Below are 15,249 nucleotides of genomic sequence, written 5' to 3' on the forward strand. Positions count from 1 at the left end.
AGGGCATACTGTTTACACTTGTGGCAAATTGTAGGTTATTCTACACCATTGGAAGGGAAGGAACTCTGGAGTGATATTATGCACTTAAATTGGAGATTTTGCTTGTAATGTCAGAAAAAGATCACCTCACAATTTGTTTATCCACATTAAAACATATTTTGTAGGGCTGGGGGCATTGCTCAAGTGGTAGAGTGCTCAAGTGTGAGGACCCCAGTTCAAACTCCAGGACTACTAAAAAAGTATTTGAGGAGGTCTAAATAATCGCTACTGCATAATTTTTAGATTTCATAAGAAATAGCTTAAAATGAAGTATGAATGGTGTAGTAACCAGGATATTGAATAGGGGTACTGGAAATACAGGGAAAAATACTTAAGTATTTACCCCTTCTTTTAGGAAAAGGAGTGTAAGACCAAGTTCTGTGACAGATCACCAAGTCTGTAGAGTCACATTTCTGGTTCTCTCTGTATTGACAGCTATGCAATCTCAGAGTGATCAGAAGGCTTTTGGGAAAACAAGGGTCTAAGGAGGGCTTAAATTTTGGAAAAAACTATAGGGAAAGGGGAGGGTTACAGTATGTAGTTGGTATAGTTATGAGAGGGGCAGATGATTTTGGTACCCAAAAGATCCTAAGCAAAGAACATGCACTGGCAAGGGACCTGGGTAGACCAGGACACAGGACCTGGAGCCAGGGGTTGGGGGAGCAGTGTGCTTTCTGATGTTTCCATGTGTAGCCGAACCACTAAGATTTATTTCAGAAACAACAATGGGAGCCATAAAAGGTTTTAGAAGTGAGATAATAGGAACTACACTCTAGGGAAAGTAATTTGGTGCGAGGCTACAGAATCCTTGAAGGTTTAATCAAATTGATTTAGTATCAGCATTAGAAAGTAAACTAAAGAAATTATATTTAGAAGTTACTATTCACATATTTTAGAATTTTATACATACACACATATGCATTATCTCCTTTGATTACAACAGTGAATGCTACAATGCAAGAGAGTTGGTTTGAGTAGACCTGAATGAGATTATTCTTTCTTTTTTTTTTTTTTTTTTGGCTAGTCCTGGTGCTTGGACTCAGGGCCTGAGCACTGTCCCTGGCTTCTTTTTGCTCAAGGCTAACACTCTGCCACTTGAGCCACAGCGCCACTTCTGGCCATTTTCTGTATATGTGGTGCTGGGGAATTGAACCCAGGGCCTCATGAATACGAGGCAGGCACTCTAGCCACTAGGCCACATCCCCAGCCACAGATTATTCTTTCTTGATAATAGTATCTTGCATTTGAGGAGCACATTTTATTATTCACTATTTTGTTTTGTTTTCCCATCAACCTGTTAAATGGATGCTTGTGATAAAGGGATTCTCTCCAGCTACAATCATCTCCCCTTGATTGAATATGTAGCAGGCATATAGAGAAGGTTGAAAGCTTGTGGCTGTTCAATGTTTCTGTAAAGAGTTGACATCATCATTCAGTGACTACTTGCTTTAGCTAAGTGTTGAATTTAATTTTGTAGATGTCCTATATTAAGGACATTTTAAAATGGGAGCCTCTTTTGGAAAGAAATTGCATCCAGTTGTATTTAGGTATTTTTCAGCAATGGCTATTTTTTATTTTTAAAATTTATTTGTTGTCAAAGTGATGTACAGAGGAGTTACAGTTTCATACATAAGGCAGTGAGTACATTTCTTATCCAACTTTCCTCATTTCCTCCCACCTTCTCCCTCCCCAGTTTGTCTTTTTATAAATTTTAAATTATAGGCTTGATAATATAATATACTTGATTCAGAGAGAGAAAATGTACAATGACATGAAAGAAGAAAAAAGGGTCCTAAATTATGCACAGAGAAGAAATTTGAAATGCTTTAGTAACATACATCTTTAAAAGATACTTGAAGAAAATGTTAAAAGGCCATATGCAAAATATTTGTAAACAGCAGAATATTTTGTGGGATATTAATTTTCTTTAAATTTTTTTTAGTCAGGCTCATTCTGGGCTTGAATCCTCTTGTCTCAGCCTCCTGAGTGTTGGGATTGTGGATGCATACCTCCACACCCAAAGACAAAAATTTTCTTTAAAAACATTTGACAAAATATAAGAATTTAGAACAATGAGAATAACAGAATAATTAGCAGTGTCCAAACTCTTTGGATGTAACAGTGTGTTTATCTGTTGAACTGATAACACTGTGACTCAAGCAATGCATCACTTGTGGCCTACGATGTGGCTGTAATTGTTATCTTTGACTCCTGTGTCAATGTTGCTTCCCTCTAATTTTATACATATATATGGCTCTTCAGATTTTGTGTTTGGCACTATTGCAATTTTTGCTTGGCTCAGTTAGGGCAGGTTGATTATCATTAAAATGTTATTTATTTCTATTTTATTAAGCCCTTTTACACTCATGTTACAGGTTAATTTATACTTTTATTTCATGCACTACTTGGCTTTACTGATTAATATGCCCCATGGCATTCAATAAAGTCAGGCAGTGGAGGAAATAAGGATGGTATTAATTTCTAACATTGCTATAAATTTGCCTTAATAAAACGAGCTCAATAACATTACAGAAGTAATACAATGGATGCTTCCAAATTGTTAACAAAGATGCAACTAAACAATGTTCCTTCCTGAATTTAACATAACTATATTGCCTTTTCTTTGAAGTGTTGCAATGAAACAATTCTGCTGTATGTATCTTCCCTCTTTAAAAGGTAATCTAACAGTTGTCATAATACTGCAGTATACAGCTCTCCATTTGACTTATTCCAAAATGCCTTATTCAGATGTTAGGTCACAAATTGTGTAAATGAGCACAGGCCCACAGGTTTTTTGGCGGGCAGAAACTATTTATATAAAGATTTTCATGAAGATTAAAATAGTATTTTAGTATCCAATATTTGTCCTTAGCTAGTATACTAATATTCAGTCACAATAATAGAGCGAATGAAAAATCTATGTGCCAAAATTACTTTTTGTCATATAACCACAAATGATAAGTTTAAATAAGGTTAGAATTAGGATTTACAGGAATTTACAAAGACCAAGACACACTACCACCCCACTGAACATTGGGTTGCAAATTTTGATGATAAATAATAGTTCATTATTCAGTAACCAAATTCATGAATTACAAAAGAACATTTATTCTCTCCTATTCATTTATTAGATTGTAACCAGCCCAGACCAAGAATATTGTTACAAGATATAAATTTACCTTTGTCTATATTATTTTGAAAGAATAAGCATACATTACCTTGAAGGTCTCCCTTTCTTAGCTTTTTATTAATTTCTTTGATTTTTTGCATTTATGGACTAGAGATTTGATAAAACAAAAACGCAATAATTAACATTTTAAAATCTTCTTTTGCATAAAGATGTCAAGAAGTATGTTCATTCAACAGATATTTATTGATCAGCCTTCATGCAGGCAGGGATAGAACTATGAGACATTTATGGCTTCTGTCCCCTTGGAATATATAGACTTGCCCTTTATTTACATTAGCAGAATGGTGAATTTCATGTTACTAAGGAAGGTATTTGGGGATAGAGAAAAATTGGGGGTGTTTTTGAATGGATGAGGAACTTTTAGATTGTTACATCTTTTCAAATCACACCAAAGTAATGGGCACCTGTGCCTACAAAACAGTTCAATTAACAGTGCAAGGATATGTGACCCTCACACACACCCTGTGCTCTGGGATTGGGACTTTTATATAAAGCAGCTTAATAGAGTAACTCCCACCTTAGCCTAAATGACTCTAGGTTCACGACAAAGGTGGATTTTATGTTTCCATGTTCTCTTTTCTTGGCTTTGGTTAAAATTACATTTCAGAAAATTCACATAAAAAGATATGCTCTTTCATAATAATCTATTTATATAAACTCCAGTTTTATGAAAAAAAGAAAGAAAATTCCATCGCTGCCTTTTCTTTCCCTACTAAGCCCAAACCAGTCCTGTTTGCTCATAAAAATGAGAACTAAAAAAATTCTAAATCACTCCTCAAACCAGATTTTAGTAATAAATTATCTTTAAGGGGAAATCTACATCCTGGACCCCAAGAATTAACAATTCTAAAACAAAGTAACAACTTTAAAGGCTTGGGAGTTCCACCTTCAAAAGCTAGTTTTAGCAAATAATGAACCATTTGTTTCCAGAACCTCCTTATATCTTGAACACAGAATAAGGAGCTTCTACTGGGTTAACCATCTTCCATGACACTTGATCTTTTGAACATCATAATGACACATTGAAAATTCAATTTGAGGGGGCTGGGGATATAGCCTAGTGGCAAGAGTGCCTGCCTCGGATACACGAGGCCCTAGGTTCGATTCCCCAGCACCACATATACAGAAAACGGCCAGAAGCGGCGCTGTGGCTCAAGTGGCAGAGTGCTAGCCTTGAGCGGGAAGAAGCCAGGGACAGTGCTCAGGCCCTGAGTCCAAGGCCCAGGACTGGCCAAAAAAAAAAAAAAAGTGAAAATTCAATTTGTCCATACAAACAGCTATATATAAAGTATGTATTTGCTTCAGAAAATCTATTTTGGGAAAACATTGAGAATAATTGACCCAAACTTATCATCAATGTTGTTGTGTTTTTGATAAATTTTATGAAGCAGACAAAATATGGTTTATTATATATTTCAGGATGGATTTGACAATGCCAAGCAAAAGAGCGCACACACACACACACACACACACACACACACACACACTTCAGCCATTAGGCTAAAATCCAGTAAAAGTTTTGCATTATAGCAAAGAGTGGGCATTTTGTTAATAAAAATGGAAAAAGTCAGTCCTATTGCTGATTTTTGGGCTGCAGATTGAGATAATATATAGTTGTATAGTTTTTTAAATTTAATTTTATTGTCAAGGTGATGTAGACAGGGGAGTTGTATAGTTTTAACTAGGAAGAAATTACAGTGTAGTGTTGAGAACCCCTTAAGGCTTTGAAATGAGGGACAAGTACATCCCTTGTAAACCAGCCTTCTCCATCCTGAGCTGTGTGCTATGTAATCCAAAATCAATACAAATAAAAGACAAATTAAATAATTAAAAAAATGTCTAGGGACTGGGAATGTGGCTTAGTGGTAGAATACTTGCCTAGTATGCATGGGAGTCCTAGGTTCGATTCCTGGGCATCACATAAACAGAAAAAGCCAGAAGTGGTGCTGTGGCTCAAGAGGTAGAGTGCTAGCCTTGAGCAAGAAGCCAGGGACAGTGCTGAAGCCCTGAGTCCAAGCCCCAGAACTGGCAAAAAAAAGAGTCTACATGTTGGCTCCCCATTTTATCAGTAAATCTCAAAACTTTATTAGCCTGTAAAATATATTATTTTAATGTAATAGTTATAGTACTGTTTGTGGGCAGAATGAATTGCAAAAATATAGTAGTTTTTGGGCTGGGGATATGGCCTAGTGGCAAGAGTGCTTGCCTCTTATACTTGAAGCCCTGGGTTCGATTCCCCAGCACCACATATACAGAAAATGGCCAGAAGTGGTGCTGTGACTCAAGTGGCAGAGTGCTAGCCTTGAGCAAAGAGAAGCCAGGGACAGTGCTCAAGCCTTGAGTCCAAGGCCCAGGACTGGCAAAATAAATTAAAAAAAATATATATAGTAGTTTTGCAAATGCTGTTGTAAAATATAGTAAGTAGTGTATGTAGAAGTCCAACAAACTTATTTGGTGAAACTAGATTTGGTGAAAAGTAGATTATATTGATGCAATTTTAATTTTCAGGTAGCTTCAACTTAAATATGGGGAGAAATAGGTTAAGTTTTCTGATAATCAGAGCTCAGTGAAATCTAAGTGAATGAGAAACAAAGGATTTTCCTCTCCTGTATTTTTTTCAAACAACTATGCTAAACTATACTGTCCTTTGAGGATAGGATATTATTTTCTTTTTGAAGGGAAACGTTGTACTCTATAGTATGACTTGCACTGTCTTTTGTGTCATTATTAATACATTTCCTGTTTAAGGAAATGACTTTTTTTAAAAAAAGCATGATAATTTAGACTTCAAAATAAGTGCTATTGACTTTTAAAATGTCTTATCTTACCAATGTCTTTCTGGGCATGAAGAATAAAGTGTGGAAAATGTTTGTCACAATAATCTTATTGTCATGAGATTTTCCTTTTTTTAAAATTTTTGAATGAAGTGGGTCAAGTTTATGTTTGTTTTGAGGGGAAGCAATTGAGAGAAGGAAAAATAAGTTTTAGGTTAGTGAAGGATATTGTAATTTTTAAATATAACAACATCCATAATATAGATTATGCATCAAGAATAACTTCTAAGCATTTTGTCCTAATTTTTGCAAAGGCCAATGCTTTTGTAAAGTCATCATAAAGTTTTATCTAACCAATTTTGTTTTCATCTCCAGTACTCTATTTTTATTGCATTTTTCAAAACTACCATTTAAAATTAATTGAAATATAAAGCTCAGAAAACAGGAACAGCAAAAGTTTTGTGATGTTGGATTTTTCACTTGTGTACTTAAAGCACATTTTTTCCACCCATGAACAACACTAGCACTTACTGAGTAGAACTATATTTTCATTCAACTTAGTCTAGTTATTTTTTAGTTACAAAATAAAAAAAGTGGTTTGTTATACTTTATCTCCCTGAAAAATAGGTACTGAGGTCTTACTTTTAAAATCAAGATGACTTAGTTTTAAAAAGTATAGAATGCTAGTGAAAAATGAACAATTTTTTCTACAAAGCAATTGTTTTAATTGCCATCAATAGTATTAGATAATTATTTAGTCCTCATTTGTTAAGCAATATGCTAAGTGTACATTAGTTTGCCTCAGAAGAAAGCCATGGGCTAGATATTTTGACTCTCATTTTACAATGAAACTTGTAGTTAAGTGACTAAGTCAAGGTCTCATGGCCAGTAAGTGGTAGAGTTAGGATTTGAACACATAGTTGACAAATTATAAATAAAATATATCAAATAAGATCAGATAGGTTTAATTTGCCTGTAAAGCTTGTGCCTAGTTAGATATGTGGGAAAATAGGATAATTATGACAAAACCAAGAAATATTAGAAGATACGGTCAAGACAAAGAAAACAAAGATACAATACACAATTCTTTTTCCCCCAGTAGCAGGAGTGGAAGAACATGTTACACTGGGTGAGACACCATGATAGTCCTGTACAACTGTGAATATGTATCAATTGTATTTTTCTGGATCAAAACTTGACTTAGCTAGTTTTCTTGGGTGGTGGTATTTTTGATGGCAAGTAAGAAATGTACCTACTTTTAAGGCGTTTCATGTCAGACCATTATAAATACATAGTGCAGTGATTCAAGAATAATCAGATTAGGGGCTGGGGATATGGCCTAGTGGCAAGAGTGCTTGCCTCGTATACATGAGGCCCTGGGTTCGATTCCCCAGCACCACATATACAGAAAACGGCCAGAAGTGGCGCTGTGGCTCAAGTGGCAGAGTGCTAGCCTTGAGCAAAAAGAAGCCAGGGACAGTGCTCAGGCCCTGAGTCCAAGCCCCAGGACTGGCCAAAAAAAAAAAAAGAAAGAATCCTAAGAACAATCAGATTATATGTATTACAAAGGCAAGTGTGTGATCTAGAAGGGGATAGGTCATGGGTGGTATAAAGCTATTCTGAAATTTATATTTGATCAGTGAGGCAGGCAATATGGTGAAAGATGAGTTTGGGAGAATGGGATCTTCCAGACAGAGAAAATGGTAGAAAGACCTTCTTAGGTTCAAATAAGTACAGGTAAGGTTAGTGTAACATAAGTGCACTTAAAGACAAATGCACTAGATCTTCAAGGGCAAAAGGGAATGGAGGTTCACATAGATAAAGAGGCCTGATAAGACTTACATGTTAGCATGAACACTGTGACTTCAGTGTGAGGAAAGGGTTTGGAGGCTCATCCTGAGGAGGAGCAGTTAGAAGGCTGTCACAGCCCAGGAGAGAAATGAAAAGAGTCTGGCTGTGAGCAATGGTGAGAAAGTGAGAAGTCAGAGTTTCAAAAACAAAAATAAGGGAAGAAGAGTTTTGAGGGGAAAGGGGCAGTCAATTATGTCAAATGAAGTAGAGAAAAGACAGTCCTTGGGCTTAGTAAAGGGTCCTTTGTGACACTTGCTAGAGGAATCGTAGGAGTCTGGTTCATGAAGAAACCACTGAGGCTGAGGAGTGATCCTGAGATGAATGGAAAGAAAATGGAGTGAAAGTAGTCTCTGAGGTTTTCTATTTCTATATCTTGTGGTTTCCTTCTCTACTTTCAATTCAGAGAAAAACCCTCTTATTGCCTTACCCCCAACTGGGCAATGAATGAAACCCAGCACATAGTGCACATATCACAATGATCCTGTGACATCAAGCCTACTGTGTCCTTCATTAGATGGATGTGGAGCACAAGATTTGAGAGGACTGCAGCCAGCCCACAACTCACAGCTGGTAAGTGTATGAGCTTAATTCAAATGAGTGATTCCACAGCTCACCATCTAATCACTGCCCTCTCTCAGACCTGAGTTTTCAAATCTTATCTTTTCTTCTATGCCTGTTTGTTATTCTGGCACTATTAAACTTGTTATTACCAAAACATCAATGATGGACAAACTTATGATGTCCCCCTTCCTGAGACATTTTTAGTGATCACTGAATGGACTTGCTTAACATTTTTTATTGTGAATGAACAGTTGGATGAAGCATTACCATACCCTCTGAAATCGCCTGTCTCCCACTCTGCCCTATCTTTACTTTCACATGAGGGATATACTTTTCACTTCCCTATTGTTTTTCCATCTGAGTTATATGTTTCCAAACAACATGGTTGTGGCAGTTTTGGTAATATGTGGAAGAGGAATTAATGTATATTCTTTTGTGTAATTTTTTTGCTTAAATTGTGTTTTTAAAGAGTGATTCCATGTGTAGTGTAGCATTAATGTGTTTTCAATACTGAATATTATTTCATTATAGGAGTTTTCATGTTACTTATCCAATTTATTGTTTAGAGACTAGAGGCTTTTTCCAGTGTTGAGCAATCATGACCAATTTCCCTTATTTCTCTTTTTTTGAAGTCTCCTTTTCAATTCAAGAAGCTCTTATGATTGCAATTTTAAGCAGGTTTGAATATTTCAGGGGGCGTGGAGCCCTTTCCACTCCTCTTGAACTGAAATCACAGGTGGTTCCTGTGGAGTGAGCTGATTCACTTACTCATGAGGCCAAGCCTGAGGATTATAAGGAGCATTTCTAAATTAAAATGTTGAAAGAGGTCAGGTGAACTGAAAAAACAAAGCAACAGTTGTTACCACATCTCCCATTTCCCCTTGTTCTTCCACTTCATTGTTGTAATCTTAGCTAAATACAGTCAGCTTGCATATTTTCCTACATCAGTCCTTTGATCAGGAAAGTAATTTCTTTTCCTTCCTCTGTACAAATCTTTTGATTATAGTAGGCTCATTCTTTTGAAGGACAAATATGGTATAAAATATTAACAACCTGAATAATTTTAGCAACTATCTAAAATAACTGATTTTTCAGGAGGTAAAAGTATAACTAATTTTAATAAAATGCATCATAGAAATATAATGCAATAGTAATAGATTAAAATGTGTCATTTATTTTCTTAATCAATTGTAGCATATAAGGTAGAGACTGTAAAATTATGGTTCAGAGACGAGATGTTGGGATCAAAAAGGCTGAATTTAGATTCCAGCTGTCATACTCTCTTATTCCCTGCATCACAGGGTGAATTTCTCTTCCTATGCTTATTTTTCCTCAGCTATGAAATGTGAGTACTATTAGTACTGTCCTTATTTCAAAGAACTGTTATGAGCATATAGCAAGTGCTTAACAAAGGGCCATCTGACATGCAATAAATGATGCTTGTTGTTGTTATATTTAGCTCATCAAAAGGGCACAAAACTGGAGTATTAATACATCTTGACAGACAGTCATCTACTTATGTCACAGCTACTTGCTCAACCTCCTTACTGCAGTAGAGACTGTCAGTAGACAAAAGTATTATTTGTGGAGATGAGCCATATAGGAAATCATAAAGAAGTGGCAACTCAAGTAAAAGTATTTGAAAATATAAAGTAGGAAGCAACTGTGGACCAGTCAGAGGTTCAACTTTCCAGAAGGCACATTTTTTAAAATTAAATTAAATTTATTTTTTTCTTATTAGAAGGTACATTTTGAATATGATCTTCAGTGAATAATTGTTACAACTTTGCCAAGAAGAATGCTGAGTTCTTTCTTTTCCTTCACACAGATAAGGTGTGTGCCAAGAGTAAGGAAGACACATGTGAGAACTCTTTCAGATTTGAGAGGAATGGGAATTTTTGGGGTGATGAAGGGAGGACTAGTTAGTTGTATGTTTTATTAGCAGTGTCTTTAAGACTCATATTGATCAGACAGTTGGAAAAATAAGAATTCAATTTCAAATTAATAAATCTATCAAGGCATAATACAGTATCCAACCTGAAAGATGATAGAAAATGATATTATATTTTCAAAATAGAGTTTACCTATTTCCCATTCCTTAATAAAGATAAACACATAAAGTACTTTGAAATTTCAAAGACTTGAAATTTGTACTGAAATAACTAGTCTTCAACATTTTGTGAGAGGTGACAGTTTTCTTTGTCTTGTCATCTCTCCCTTCCTTCCCTCATTTCCTTCCGTTTTACTTCCTTTTGTTTTCACCTCTTACTCTCTCTTTGTCATTCTATTCTCCATTTTATATAAATCTCCGTCCTCCTGCTTTAACTGTACTATGAGTAAAACCATATTGATAGTTATTGGCAAGTTTGTGAACAGAATCTTGTATGACACCCATCAGGCCAAAAGAATCCAGTAGGTGGCGCCCTTACCTTCGGCGACCTGCAGCCTCTGCGGGGTGGGGGGGGGGGGGGGGGGATTTAGACAGTGAACAACGGTGGGTGTGTTTTCTCAGTCTGGATGGAGACTTCAGTGTGATTCTTGTGACAAATTTTCCTAAGGCTATCACTGTACTGGATTTCCCACATAGGAAGACGATGGTGTGGTTTTGAGTAGGAGCAAACCTGAAGTTGGCTGTATGAGATTTAGCTAGGAGCCGGCAGCTAGATTTCCAGTTGCAGTATGCAGCCTGTGCAACTGCAAACCATAGTCTGGAGACTTAGAAGTCCCGGTAGAAAGCTCCTGTTTGATGTCAAAATATGGATTTAGGCAACGACACTGCTGTTTATAGGAAAGGGAAAAAGAGCCAAGAGGAAGGTATCAAAAAGAAGAACTATTTTAACATCAGCTTTCATGCAGGCATAATTTTCTCTCATTTTTGCCCCAATTCAAGGGCATATTCTGAGGCAGATTTCAGAGTTAGGAAATGAAGGTATTTTCCTTTTCTTTTGAACGATTTCAGACAATTTCCTTTATTTCTTATAGGAAATGTATGAATATTTTATACATTACTACTGTTGTTCTGAAAAGGGACAGATCTTTTATTTCCAATCTGAAGTAGCAGGGAATAACTTTGACAACACCTTCCTGTATTTTTCAAGTTTAGGCAGCCCATTTCTCATCACCAGGCTAAAGATGCAGATAAAGAAGAATGGAACTTAATTTGGATCTTGTCCATGTAAAGGTTGGAATTTAGGTGATGAAAAAGAAACAGCAGAATCTTGAGGAGAATGTCTGACAAAAGGTTAGTAGAAACCCAGAAACAGCCGAAAATCCACAATAGACCAGAATAACTACCCTGGAAAACCCTCTACTGAGTACCTGCACACATTTCAGCTTAGGAACAAATATAAGACCTATTCTACCTCAGCTCTTAAAAACTGAATCTACCCTGGCTATCAGAGCTGAGGGTTATTTTAAGACCCCTGAAGGTTCTTACAGGCAGAAGGAGGTGTTTTGTATGCAGTGTAACTTAGGAAATCAAGGCCAGACAAAAGCTGCTTATCGGCAGGTTCAAGGAAATGAAGTTTCTTTAAGTACAAATTGGAAGGCTCATTTTGATTTTGGTCAAAGTAAATCATGTCTATTTAAAATTTCCTGTGGAGATTTATATTATATTATATATTTCTGTGTCCCTTTTACTTGTCCAGCATTCTTACTTCCATTTCCATCGTGTTAATTGTGTGTGTGTGTGTGGGGGGGGTTTCTTTGTGGAGTTTTAAAGACCTCTCTGGAGTTATAATTTCCCAGCCCCCCAAATTTGGGGGGTATGGTAATTGTGTCATAATCACAAAGTTATTTCTTAAAAATGCTCTTTTCTAACAATTTTGATAGTTCAGAAGTAGAGGAGTGGACATTATATTTAATTCTGGAAGATACTTTGCTTGATATTCAGTTGGTTGGTTTATTGTTTTGAAGGAGAGACATCAACATTCTGTTTAATACAGAAGTACTTTTTTCAAAATAAAACATTGATTTAAAAAAAACTTAGAAATCAGGACATTTCAATATATAGCTAAGAATAAAATGATTTCTGGCATGTTACTAGAGAAAATTCTAGAAGTAACAAGAAGGATGGTTAAAAAACCGATTATGGTTAGCAATATAAATCTGTAGAAGTAATATACTTTTCACCTCTGGGTGCCACTGTTCAACTGCTTCTTGTTTTTATGACCATTTGAAAGTGGATGCTTCCTGTCTATGTATTCTTAAAAGAATCTGTTAAAGAGACACTTCCTCTATCTAGTTATGTGCTAAATAACTTTTTGGCACATGGATATAAATTCAGCATGGTTATGATTTGCCATTTTAGTTACTGAATGATGACCAAATAATATCAACCAGGCAATTGGCCTGGTTAAAAGCCTGCTTTTATATCCCATGCAAGTGACTCTTGTATTTGCATTTTTGGTAGGCATTAAGTAGAGAAAGCCACTTAAACAGGAGAGTTTGGGTTTAAGTATGTTGTCATTTGTAGACATTGTTCTAATTTTGCAAAACTATTTCAGTAGAAGTCAGTTTTATAAAAGGAAATAAAAATGGCTAGACTTTGGGAGGAATTAATAAATGAAAACGAAGTGCCTAGCATTGTTGAATTAAGAACCTAACATTGTTAAGTTATATGTTATTTTCATTTAAGTTTAAAGCTAAACTTCTCTAATATTAAACTACAGATGTCTGTCTGTATAGTTTCAGAATCCTTAATTCTCAGAAGTAGCTATTTAAAAATTATTAGACTTGTATAATTTTATAAACGTGTCAGTAATCTTTTCATCTTTCTTTACTTTTAATTTTTTAACAAACTAGGAAATTAGTATTCTGTACTCAGAAATAAATGTACATTCTGGTTGGTTTTTAAGTCTTCAAATTATTTATTTTAAACCTGAGGTTCATCAGAAATGCCAGAGAAAGGGGTTATATAATGCCAAAGTTAATTTTGTTTTGTCATATACAAAGTAGTTAATCTAAAAATTATTGATTGATATTCTCCTTCTTTTACTCTTTTAGGACTCAATATTTAAAGCAAAACTAATTTATCTAGGTGTTCTACTGCACAAAATTAATTCCACTGGGATTGGTGAGGCCATGCCTCATTATGGAACCATTCCTCTTGCTGAACTAGCCTAAGCCTGATGCTTACTGGGATACTTTTTCAAAATTATTAACCACACAGATCTTAACCCTTGAGATGCTAGAAAATTGACCTTCACTGTTTGACTTACTGGGCCATTTTAATAGGATCAGGGAAACATTAAAACAAAAGAGTATATCTTACCCTTATGGGTGTTGTCTGGGACTTTTGAAGTTAGGCAATTAATTGTACTAGTGTTGAGATAGTCATTAAAATACCCTCTCTTTCTGTAATCTGTGTCATCATAAGTATATTACTGACCTTGTCTTTTTTCCTTTATGTGTAAATAGTGGATTTTCTTTGCATGGGGTGGCCAAATAGTTGTTTAGATTACAAAGCAACTGATTGAGTCAGTTATTTGGTATGTTTGTGCCTACTTAGAGCCTAAGACAAAAACTGTTAAACATTTGTTCTTTTTTTTTTTTTTTTTTTTTTTTTTGCCAGTCCTGGGGCTTGGACTCAGGGCCTGAGCACTGTCCCTGGCTTCTTTTTGCTCAATGCTAGCACTCTGCCACTTGAGCCACAGCGCCACATCTGGCCGTTCTCTATATATGTGGTGCTGAGGAATAGAACCCAGGACTTCATGTATACAAGGCAAGCATTCTTGCCACTAGGCCATATTCCCAGCAACATTTGTTATTTCTTGCAGCTACCAAAGTAGTTTATTGTTTACATTTTCCTGGTTGTGGTTTTCTTTTAGTACCTGGAATGTTATTGAGAAATGGTTTTGTTTTAAATGTAATTTTTTTTTTTCAGGGCTAGGGCTCAAATCCAGGGCCTTTCACATGCTAAGCACATGTTCTTCCACTGAGCAGCTCCTTAGTGGCAATTTTTTTTAAAGTTTTTATTATAAAACTGATGTACAGAGAGGTTACAATTTCATTAGTGGCAATTTTTTAAAGAAAAATATTCTTTATTTAAATAAAACATGTTAAGATGTCAGTGACAAAACTGTCAAATTTGATAATTAAGGTTTCCCTAAAGTTTAATAATGACTTAAAAACATATCTTTAATCCATAACTTCTCCATCAGTTTTTCTGACCTTTTCTCTAGTACTTATAGTTTTGTTAGGCTGCTTATCAGTCATAGCTTTCATAGCTTTTGAGTCACTTTCACAGACCAGTATCTTTGGAGCAAAAGCCTTAAGAACAAATGATGGAAAATGAGGCATGCTATCTACATTTTAGGCATTGGGGTGAGGAATTTGATTTGTAGCATTAGGAAGTTCCTCATTTGACTCCAAACTGGAGCAGGTAAACTTTGGAAGATTAAATGATTTATTGTCCACAGAAGTTTTGTTGACACAGTTAGCCTAGTGCTCCTTGAGCCTTTTGATTTGGGACCACATGACAAACGTTCTATTTGCAGTTAGCCATCTTTTTAGCTATCTTTGGATTTTTCTTTCTGCATGATTCCAGGTGGTACTGTAACCTGCTGGCTGGAATTCTGTGGTTTTGGGCATAAGGACATACTTCTAAGGTTTCTGGCTCCATTAATCCTTATTTTAGAAACAGTCTCTGTAAAGAATCCCAAGGGAAGTACCACTGGAGGAGGAAGACAATGCTAGTATGAAGATATACTCAGTGGCAGAATGCTTGCTTAGCATGCACAGGCACATGAGAAGCTATGCTGCTGCTGAGCCTTCTAAATGACTAAGTGGCAATTTTTATGTTGACTTTTTGCCAGTTTTTAAGGGCTAGGCCAT

General features: G+C 35.8%; 1 pseudogene; it reads right to left on the reverse strand.

Annotated features, from left to right (window-relative positions):
• Positions 1–14,553: 14,553 nt before the first annotated feature.
• Positions 14,554–15,037, reverse strand: LOC125350856 (annotated as a pseudogene).
• Between the last annotated feature and the right edge of the window lie 212 nt (positions 15,038–15,249).

This window comes from Perognathus longimembris, chromosome 4 (assembly GCF_023159225.1).
Source record: "Perognathus longimembris pacificus isolate PPM17 chromosome 4, ASM2315922v1, whole genome shotgun sequence".
NCBI lineage: Eukaryota > Metazoa > Chordata > Mammalia > Rodentia > Heteromyidae > Perognathus > Perognathus longimembris.